Here is a 10,352-nt window from a genome sequence, read left to right as displayed (position 1 = left end):
AAGGTGACACTCTACAAAACTTGCATACGCCCCGTCATGACCTATGCAAGTGTAGTGTTCGCTCACGCGGCCCGCATACACTTAAAATCATTCCAAGTCATTCAATCCCGTTTTTGCAGGATAGCCGTCGGAGCCCCGTGGTTCGTCAGGAACGTCGACCTCCATGACGACCTGGACTTAGAGTCCATCAGTAAGTATCTGCAGTCGGCGTCCATGCGCCACTTCGATAAAGCGGCACGACACGAGAACCCTCTCATCGTGGCCGCCGGTAACTACATTCCCGATCCTGCGGACAGAATGGAAAGCAGTCGACGTCGCCCAAAACACGTCATCTCGGATCCGCCCGATCCACTAACGGTGCTTTTAGGTAATTCAAGCACCGGTCACCGTTCTCGTCGAACCCGTCGCTTGCGACGAAGGGCTCGACGAGTAAATTAACTCTCAGACACAGCCCACTGAGTTTCTCGCCGGATCTTCTCAGTGGGTCGCGTTTCCGATCCGGTGGTAGATTCTGCGAAGCACGGCTCTTGCTAGGGTTCGTGTTAGCAACGTCATCAGGTTTGAGCCCCGTGAGCTCACCTACTAAAGTTAGGGTTACGCTGACATAGCCTCTCAAGGCTCTCAGCTTAGGTAGGAAAAAAAAAAAAAAAAAAAAATGAAATGAACATTCGTTCGACTGCGTTTGCCCGGTGCACTTACTATATCGTTGTTACGTTGTGTGATTCAGTGACTGTTGTACGTACTGGTTAAAGTTGGACAAGTGTTAAAGTGAATTGTCAAGTTAACATATTGTTGATTAAATCAGAAACCAAAGGTGACTTCGTTTTACTTGGTGTTCAACAAGATAATATCTACCCTCAAGCTTACATCAGAAGTGAGATCAGGACTCTACTCTCACTGGCGTGACGTGTTTGAACATGTTCGAAGTACAGCAAAAAAACATGATGCAGATCAGAATACTAGTAGTGGTACGCCACAAGAGCGTGAATGCAGCATACGTAAGTCGTGTAATAACGTCTCTGTTACCTCGATGGAAGATCTGAGCCACGAAGAAATCGTCACATCTTACGTTCTGGCTCATGTTGCCCAGTTTGACTGTCAACTTCATCACATGGCATTTACTAACGGAAATACAACACGTAACAAGCTATTGCAAGAAATTAAGGCAAGTGCAAATCTCAAGTGAAACTTCGATCGCAATAATGGATCTGTCATGACGAGTGGGTAGTTCCGACACGAATCGTTTTTAAGCCAATGACTACTGCTAGAGTTACATGGCACTAGTACAGTAAACCAGGACATGAGACTGTGAATTGTCGCTGAAATTTTAGAATCTACTCGATTCAATACCAATAACACTACACGTTCGATGACTTCGGGCTCCAGCAAGCAAGCAAGCAAACAAGAAAGCAAGCAAGTTTCCGTGGGGAAGAAAAATTGACACATCTGAAGTCGTCGTGACCTGTAAGATAAGACGTCCGGTGCGTTCGTGTCTGGCGATGCGGCGGTGTTCGGGTTCCGCTGGCGGATTCAGGTTTTTCCGGTGAAGTGCGTGCTTGTGCGTGCTTGACATGTGTTCGCGGTTGGCTTCCTCAGTGTGGGAGTAACATCGTGTAAGAGAGGTGGAACCCGTAAAATTGTAGTTTGCGTGGTGGCTGGTAAGATTTGTTGCGGTAAGAAGTTTGCATGGCGTAAAATGTCTTGTGAGTCTGCACAGGTAGCCGGAGGTGAGACTTCCGCGGTCGCGGCCCACCCAGTCCGCGAGAACCGGGCAGATCGCCTCGACGGTACGGAGGCCGGCCGACGGGTCCGCCAAACGACGAGACCACGCCTCCAGCACGGACTGCCGATATTGGAGCCCCCGCGCTCCCGCTGCACTTGCGCTAGGGCGCGCCGCCTCGTAGGAGACTGTGAGGTATCATTGAATAACTCTGACTGCGATCGCGCGCTGCCGGCGTCGCAGCGCGGCGACGTTCTCGTGGGTAAGGACGTGGCACCAGACGGGTGCTCCGTATAGTGCCATCGACCGCACGGGTACCATCACCCTGCCTATTTCTGCCGTGAAGCAGTGGTGTATTTCGGTTTGAAGGGTGGGGCAGCGGTTGTAACTATACTGAGACCTTAGAACTTCTATCTCAAGGTGTGTGGTGCGTTTACGCTGTGGATGTCTATGGGTTCCAGTAACCACTTAACACAAGGTGGGCTGTGAGCTCGTCCACACATTAATACGAAGAGCATAATCAAACGAAATTAGATACGAAGTTTAAAGGGCCGTTTAAAGTAGTTGAAGTATTGGATGGTGTCGATTTAATTTTGACTCTCACACATTCGCTTAAGGCTCGAGCTGCTACTTGCCTCGCAAAAATACAGCCTGGTAAGATATCCTGGCCTACTATTAAAGAGATGCTGACAAAATTATCTAATTATGCAAGACCACTTCGACCTGGTTATTAAATTTGAAATGGAAAGCAAAAAGGGACCAGCTGAAGCCGGTATCCGGCTATGGCAACTTATAAAGAAGATTCCCGACGCTAATGTGCCAGAACAAATAGCCACCGGATTTGTTATATCAATACTGTCGCAGTGTGATGAAAGAATCCGTCGGGAATTGAACTCTGTCGTTATTACCACAAAAAATCGTCTATTTCACACATTACGTGGCTTTACCCTCAAAAGAAAAAACGAAGATCCTGATAAAGAACCAAAACGCTCTCGAAGTTTTTTTCCGTGGAAGCTGCCATTTCTGCGGAAAACCTGGGCATCGTGCCGAAGGGTGTTGCGACAGATACTGCTCTCAAACTTTTTTCGATATTCCAGCAAAACCTGAACAACCTCCTCATCCGTGGGCGCCCGACTCTCGCCTGCAAGTCAGCTGTTACGTGTGCGGTGATGCGAGTCATGTAGCTTCTGGGTGTTCCATGCGCTACAAGAAGAAAAACGACACTGCTCCAGGTGCTGTGGCAGGTGCAACCAGAGACGTCAACGTGTGTTCCAGAGCTTCAGTGTGTTACAGATAAGTGGTTTTGGCTTCCCCTTTATGTTCCATTCAGGGTCAGAATGTAGTCTTATAAAACAAAGTCATAGTAATTTATTCAATGGTAAGCGGTTTCATGAACAAGTCACTCTTTGATCTGAAAGTAACTTAGACCAATCATGATGGTAAGAGCACTTAGGGGATATTCAACTCGCCCTTAATAGTGCACGTTGTCGAGTAACAGGGTTTACTCCAATAGAATAGACGTTTGCCGTTCAGGGTAGTTCACTTGAAATATCTTAAAGTTTCAACAGAGTGATAATCCCTCTAGATTAGATCTTGATTTAGCACGGTCGAAGACCGGCGAAAACATAAAAAAAGGGCACAAACAGAAGCTTGGTTTAGTCGAGGCAAAGCTAAAGTCAACCTCTTTTCCGCTGGGGATTTTGTTTTCGTAAGTTGACCGAAAATGTAAAGGTCCCTTCAACATTACTGTAGTTTTGGAAAACGATAGGTATAAATTGAGAAATGTAAATAGTTCTAATAGAGTGTACAAATTTCCCCATGAAAACTTACGTGAAATACCTGGAGGCCCGTCAGGCCTACTAGAAATTTCTGAAAATTATAGTGACGATGACGTGACGGCGTACACAGATGGGTTAATTAATCTTGTTCATGAAACTGATCTTAATGATGACGACTCTATCACTGACAATAGAAGCGACATTTTTGTCCGCAAATAGCGATACAGCAAACATAGTCTGTGGGTAGTGATACAATGTCTGTAAGCTCAGGCACCTCAGGTGCAGGTGTTGGAAATGTAGAAAACGATGGTCGGTCTCGCACTATTTCTGAAGAAATTCCGTATAAATGTTCTGGTTTAAGAAATGTTTTAACAAACGCTACCGTACACGCAGATTAAAAAAAAAAAAAAAGAGAATTGTATGTGGCTAGAGAGATGTTAATCCGGACTAGCAAAAAAAAAAGAGAAAAAAAAAAAAAAAAAAGAAAGTGTGAAGTCATTGAGGGGTCTGTCCGGTCCAATGGCTTGGCTATAGGGATTTTCATCCAGATTAGCCACAACAATTAGCTACAGGGATTGCGATTCGGTCTAGCATTATCCGGTCCAGTTCGAAAAACTGAAGGGATAACAATTCCGGTTTAAGTTAAAAGGGACATACTTACATACCTGAAGAGTTTTAAATGAACTGGCCCAGGTATGTAAGCAGTCTGAAGGTTATTTATAGCCAGTGTAGGATTTTCTGAAGAATTATGCGAACCGAACCGTACTAGATTGTTAATATCATAGACCACGTTTTAAGTTGCATCCGTTAATGTCAGGATGAACGAACACGTTTGTTGTTCACAGACATACCATAAGAATGCGCGCACGAGGACGAGCGCACGTCAGTATGGCCGTGACGGCGTTAACGATATTTATGTTATATAGCACGTGCAATAGGAGTGACTCACACAAGCCAGGTGCGCCGGCCGTGTCGTTCCACTCGTAAACAACAGCTGCAACAGAAGTGACTCATAAGCCAGCTGCGCCGGCTAGTATAAAAAGGCGGAACGTGCCTTGAAATGAACATTCGTTCGACTGCGTTTGCCCGGTGCACTTACTATATCGTTGTTACGTTGTGTGATTCAGTGACTGTTGTACGTACTGGTTAAAGTTGGACAAGTGTTAAAGTGAATTGTCAAGTTAACATATTGTTGATTAAATCAGAAACCAAAGGTGACTTCGTTTTACTTGGTGTTCAACAAGATAATATCTACCCTCAAGCTTACATATACATTTACGCATTTAGTAAAAAGTGGTTAGTTATTTTATTATTACAAACAGACACTCCAATTTGATTTATTTGTATGTATAGATTTACCCGTAATCTATTTGCCTAAAACTACTTACATTAAACACAATGAAATTGTATTTAGAAATGAACTGACGCACAGAATCCACGGACATGACAAAGCTAGGGGAGTCGCCAGCTGTTTTCGCATTATATGCGGACTCACACGGATGCACCTTAGTAAAAAACTATTTGTACCTAGTTTAGTAAATTAATTACATTGGTCTATGTCAATTACTTTAAGATTGTTAATTATTCCCGTTTTAAGTTTTGAGAACGATTTTAATTGACCCTGACCAACTCTTTTTATTGCTTAGATAGTTGGCGAGCTCACGGCCCACCTGATGTTAAATGGTTACCGGAGACCATAGATATCCACAACATAAATACAGCTACCCAACCTGAGACATCAGTTCTAAGTCTCAATTTTATAATACAACGCCTGCCGGTGGTACCAACCCGTGCGAGCTCACTACACGCCCTACCAGCAGTAATTACGCAATTTTTTTGTGGGATTTAATTTATATTACATGATGCTATTACTTCAGCATGGAAGTCGTTTCTGAGAGCGAGAGAGAGAAAGAATATACTTTATTGCACACCAAAACACAATTAACATTACAAAACAGTCAACAAGCAGATACATTTGTACAATAGGCGGTATTATCGCTAAAAGCAGTTTCTCCCAGACAATCGCTTAATTAAGAAAAGTTCTGGAAAAGATAAAGATACAGAAGGTATTTTGCGGTGTTAATAATACATTATTAAAGAAAATACACACATACAACATATAGATATATACCGCTAAATATAACTATTTCTGACGGTATTCATGACCTTTTATTAAGTAAGTATTTCATTAGAAAAATTGATAACTGCCTGCGGGATTCGAACACCGGCACAGTCGCACCCAGTACGGACGCATCAGGCGTTTTAAGCGATCCTTTAAGTCACGATGAGCTTAAAATTGACTGGCTAACAGATGGTATATTTTTCTTTAATTTTCCACTTGAATACAGATATTGAATTATCAAATAAAGATAAAGTTATAAAATAATATTAAGTAACTTCGGACAAATGATGAGCAGATGAGTAGTTGAGAGCCAATAAGTTATTCAGAAATTGGTTATCTGTAGAATCCAAATTGAAAATAGCATATTGTTTAAAGTAAATGCCTATGACAATTTACTTAGTAATTGTTTCATTGATTTTTCTCACTGCTCCAAAATTCTTTGAAACATTTTCGCTGTTCTCGAAGTGAATGTGATGCATGACAGCGCACTGTGAGTGACGTCACGAGCTATCAATCATTTATCCGCAAGTCGCTTCCAACGATACCACAGAAAGCTCTAAAGCAACGCCACTTTTATAACGTATTACGTTTAAAACCGACTTTTAAAGGCTCCCTCCCGTCTTTATTATGAGGTGAAAAAAGCGATGCAAACAAAAGTAGATTGATACGATCTCGATAAAAGAACATTGAATTTATTTTTATTTTCGTCACAGAGAAACGAATTTATGATAAAATCTTTTCCATTGAACAAAAAATTTATTTTATTTTTGCTTGTCTCCTTCTCGCCTCTGGTTGATGATAGTACTATGTATAATTATCGCATATGATTGATGATTGTAATATAATAAATAATTTGTTACTAGCTTTTATTTAACGAACAACGTTTTGTTGGATATATTTACATATATGTATAAGATTTTTTATGTCAATTATTTCTAAAAAATTGCTCAATTGTTACATGACCGTTCCCGTTGAGATTGATATCTGATTGATATACCGTCACATATTACGAGAGGAAGAGGAAGAGGTAGACCTAAGAAGAAATGGATGGATTGTGTGAAATACGATATGGGTAGGAGGAGAGTGAGTGAAGAAATGGTATATGATAGAAGAGTATGGAAGGAGAAAACATGTTGCGCCGACCCCAGGTGACTAGGAGAAGGACAGGATAATGATGATGATACCGTCACATATTAATTACATAAGTTCATAAACCGGTCTACTCAAAAATACTAATGTCAATTTGTATGACAATTAAGATTTAAAAAAAAAGTTTAAATTTTATAAATCGACAAATGCTGTATACCTACTCGGATAACAAGACTCATGGTCGCCATAGAATTTCCCCAAAAAAAGCCCAGAAGAGGAGCATATGATAAGCCGTAATTTGGTAGCGATATTCCGGGACGAGCGCGATCCTTTCAGTTCCGAAACACCGTGAATTGGGTTATCAATCAATATTACTTTCCTATCTTCAATTTATGTGGAAATTCTTTATGTCTCCGAAGCATAAACACGCAACGTTGTTTCCGATCATTGGCGCTCAAAATGGAAGTTGCTGTTTTGTTATGATCCATACATTTATCTTTTATGTTCGGGATCATAAACCACGACGTAGACTAAAGTCCGTGTTTATGTTTTTTGCGAACACGATTACTCAGTAAAAATAATTGAATAACGTTTATTTCAGAAACTAGCTAGTTTATTTCAGAAATCAACGTGGTAACAGAAGATACAATGATAAATAGTGTACTCATTTTTATATGGTGTACTAATGGAAACTGCTAGCATTTCACTATTAATATTAACAAGTGGATTTTCGAAAACAATCGTTTAAAAAACTTTATTGTTACAATAATGAACAAGGTAGGAAAAATAAATCAGCTCAATCAATTCAACCGTTCTTAAGTGATGCTCGACCACACACGATGCATTATTTTTATTGCCCTTGTAGGCAAATGAGCGTACAGCCCACCTGATGGGGAACGGCTACTGAAGCCATGTACTATAGAATTAAAACTTAGAACTTGTGTTTGAAGGTGGGTGGCGGCATTTAAGTTGTTGTCTTTGGACTCCAGTTACCATTTAACACCATGTGGGCTATAAGCTCTTCCCCCCGTATAAGCAATTAAAAAAATGATGAGTTCATTCACTCCGCGTGTTCGGATCAACATTCTACGTATGTTAACCCATTGAGTTTCTCGCCGCATCTTCTCAGTGGGTCACGAATACGATCCGGTAATAGATTCTGCGAAGCACTGCTCTTGTTAGGTCGAGTGTTAGCATATTCTCTCATGTTGAGCCCCGTGAGCTCGTCTAACAGTTACAGCGTAGTTGTAATAGCCCCTCAAGCTACCAGTGTATTGGTAAAAAAAGTACGTGTGCAATTAGCACTACCCCATATTTTTATAGGTAGGTCAACCGTTATTAAAAAATATTTGATACTTCGAACTTTCGTTTCAAGATTGACGGTCATTACTAAATAATGTTAATGCAGCATTAGGGCATAAAGGATGAACCTTTAACTCGTCTACCTCAAATGGCATTTACCACACCTTTCACTAGATTGACATTCAAATCTTATTCAAATTTTTCTTCATTTAATAGTTGCTAGTATTTTTAATTTTTTACAAACAAACTTGTAACAAAATAGTTTTAGCACTTAAAATTATAGTAATAAAATATGCGCTGACAATGTTTTTACATTTAAAAAAAAAATTAACTGGAAAAATTCCTGTACAAAATTCGGTAGGCGACGATTACGAAATTATCCGCGTTAAATATTAATTTGAGAAATACGGCAACAAGGCTCCTTCAATACAAATCGTGTGTATCGATTAACTGTTAGTAAATGTTGCTATGGTAAAATACACTCCTCCCGGGCCTGAGCGTAATCTGTTACGCGGACGACACGTTGGTCGTGGCCCGGGGGGGGAGTTTTGCTGAGTCTGCCCGTCTTGCTACGGCTGGGGTGGCGCATGTCGTCGGCAAAATTAGGAGATTGGGCCTCGACGTGGCGCTCAGTAAATCCGAGGCCATGTGGTTCCACAGGCCCCGGAGAGTGCCACCTGTCGATGCCCATATCGTGGTTGGAGGCGTCCGTATCGGGGTCGGGGTGCAGTTGAAGTACCTCGGCCTCATTCTGGACAGTCGTTGGACCTTCCGTGCTCACTTTCAGAACCTGGTCCCTCGTTTGTTGGGAGTGGCCGGCGCGCTAAGCCGGCTTCTGCCCAACGTCGGGGGGCCTGACCGGGTGACGCGCCGTCTCTATACGGGGGTGGTGCGATCAATGGCCCTATACGGGGCGCCCGTGTGGGGCCAGTCCCTGGCCGTGGGGGTGGCGAAGCTGCTGCAACGGCCGCAACGCACCATCGCGGTCAGGGTCATCCGTGGTTATCGCACCATCTCCTTTGAGGCGGCGTGTGTACTGGCTGGGACGCCGCCTTGGGTTCTGGAAGCGGAGGCGCTCGCCGCTGACTATAAGTGGCGGGCTGAACTTCGTGCCCGGGGCGTGGTGCGTCCCAGCCCCAGTGTGGTCAGAGCGCGGAGGGCCCAATCTCGGCGGTCCGTGCTGGAGTCATGGTCCAGACGGCTGGCTGATCCTTCGGCTGGTCGTAGGACCGTCGAGGCGATTCGCCCGGTCCTTGTGGATTGGGTGAATCGTGACAGAGGACGCCTCACTTTCCGGCTCACGCAGGTGCTCACTGGGCATGGTTGTTTCGGTGAGTTCCTGCACCGGATCACAGCCGAGCCGACGGCAGAGTGCCACCATTGTGGTTGCGACTTGGACACGGCAGAGCATACGCTCGTCGCCTGCCCCGCATGGGAGGGGTGGCGCCGTGTCCTCGTCGCAAAAATAGGAACCGACTTGTCGTTGCCGAGTGTTGTGGCATCGATGCTCGGCGACGACGAGTCGTGGAAGGCGATGCTCGACTTCTGCGAGTGCACCATCTCGCAGAAGGAGGCGGCGGGGCGCGTGAGAGACGCACAATCCCGCCGCCGTCGAGCGGGGGCCAGGGAGGCGGATCTCGCCCAAGCCCTGGCCCTCTAAGTGTTTCGGGTCCCCCTCACATGTCGGTCTGGGGACCGGCGAGGGGGGCCTAAGAAGACGACGTGCAAGCTGCTCTGCACGCGTTTTACGCAAGAGCATCCGGGTGATGGAAGGCCGGCTATCCTCGACCCACGCTGGTTCTGGCCCAGCGGGGTATTCCGTAGGGTAACCCACTCTAACCGGCGCCATCTAGGCGGGCTTCGGACAGTCTGCCGACCGAGAGGGCTGGTGGTCGTGGCGCCGACGACCGCCAGTCCGGCGTCCCGAGGTGGAGGGTGATGGGAGAGATGTGCTCCGCACTAAACGCTTCACTTTCCCCCCTTTGCCTTGTCATGAGTTCTGTCTCATGCGAGGTTTGGACGTTGGTTGTTGAGCGACAGGAGGTTTTAGTCAGTTCGACTCTGACATACCCCGCCCAGTATCCCCAGAAAAGGGCGGAAGTCCGGCGATTTCCTCCTGACCAAAAAAAAAAAAAAAAAATGGTAAAATACAAGAAGTATAATTAACACTTTGTTAAATCTCGAAATATTTACGGCATATTTGTCATTTTTTTATTTCTACAAGCATTTGCCATCATTCAGCTTATAGTTTAAATACTTTACTTTAGTTATAGTAAATAATTACTGATGGTAGGACGTCTTGTGAACCCGCATGGGTAGGTATCACCACACGGCCTATTTC

General features: G+C 44.2%; 1 long non-coding RNA gene across 1 annotated transcript; it reads left to right on the top strand.

Moving 5' to 3' along the window:
- The first annotated feature begins 389 nt into the window (after positions 1–389).
- On the top strand, positions 390–3,985 carry LOC149501699 (uncharacterized). The gene is made up of 2 exons (XR_016324054.1): positions 390–1,548; positions 1,718–3,985. It is a non-coding gene; the product is annotated as an uncharacterized LOC149501699 (long non-coding RNA).
- The last annotated feature ends 6,367 nt before the right edge of the window (positions 3,986–10,352 follow it).

Source organism: Bombyx mandarina, chromosome 13 (assembly GCF_030267445.1).
Source record: "Bombyx mandarina strain Sakado chromosome 13, ASM3026744v2".
Taxonomy (NCBI): Eukaryota; Metazoa; Arthropoda; class Insecta; order Lepidoptera; family Bombycidae; genus Bombyx; species Bombyx mandarina.
The sequence above is the reverse complement of the archived record's forward strand: the minus strand, read 5'-3'. Positions and strand labels throughout refer to the sequence as shown.